The sequence below is a fragment of the Arachis hypogaea genome, chromosome 19 (assembly GCF_003086295.3).
Source record: "Arachis hypogaea cultivar Tifrunner chromosome 19, arahy.Tifrunner.gnm2.J5K5, whole genome shotgun sequence".
Classification (NCBI taxonomy): domain Eukaryota; kingdom Viridiplantae; phylum Streptophyta; class Magnoliopsida; order Fabales; family Fabaceae; genus Arachis; species Arachis hypogaea.
This window is the reverse complement of record NC_092054.1, coordinates 140203343-140204209: the sequence shown is the minus strand read 5'-3', so window position 1 is coordinate 140204209 and position 867 is coordinate 140203343. Positions and strand designations below refer to the sequence as shown.

At 40.1% G+C, this 867-nt stretch overlaps 1 non-coding gene across 1 annotated transcript; it reads right to left on the bottom strand.

Moving 5' to 3' along the window:
• Window positions 1–438: 438 nt before the first annotated feature.
• Window positions 439–546, bottom strand: LOC112780571 (small nucleolar RNA R71). The gene has a single exon (XR_003191397.1). It is a non-coding gene; the product is annotated as a small nucleolar RNA R71 (small nucleolar RNA).
• Between the last annotated feature and the right edge of the window lie 321 nt (window positions 547–867).

Here is an 867-nt window from a genome sequence, read left to right as displayed (position 1 = left end):
TCCAGCAAGCACCTTTCAGAAATTTTCGAACAAGAAGAGGAGATGGCAGCCGAAAATAATAATAATGCAAGGAAGATGCTTGGTGATTTTACCGCACCTAATTCCAATTTACATGGAAGAAGCATCTCCATTCCCACCATTGGAGCAAACAATTTTGAGCTTAAGCCTCAACTAGTTTCTCTGATGCAACAAAACTGCAAATTTCATGGACTTCCATCTGAAGATCCTTTTCAGTTCTTAACTGAATTCTTGCAGATATGTGATACTGTTAAGACTAATGGAGTAAATCCTGAAGTCTACAGGCTCATGCTTTTCCCATTTGCTGTAAGAGACAGAGCTAGACTATGGTTAGATTCTCAACCTAAAGATAGCCTGAACTCTTGGGATAAGCTGGTCACGGCTTTCTTAGCCAAGTTCTTTCCTCCCCAAAAGCTTAGCAAGCTTAGAGTGGATGTTCAAACCTTCAAACAGAAAGAAGGTGAATCCCTCTATGAAGCTTGGGAGAGATATAAGCAACTGACCAAAAAGTGTCCTTCTGACATGCTTTCAGAATGGACCATCCTGGATATATTCTATGATGGTCTGTCTGAATTAGCTAAAATGTCATTGGATACTTCTGCAGGTAGATCCATTCACCTAAAGAAAACACCTGCAGAAGCTCAGGAACTCATTGACATGGTTGCTAATAACCAGTTCATGTACACTTCTGAGAGGAATCCTGTGAGTAATGGGACGCCTCAAAGGAAGGGAGTTCTTGAAATTGATGCTCTGAATGCCATATTGGCTCAGAATAAAATATTGACTCAACAAGTCAATATGATTTCTCAGAGTCTGAATGGAATGCAAGTTGCATCCAATAGTACTCAA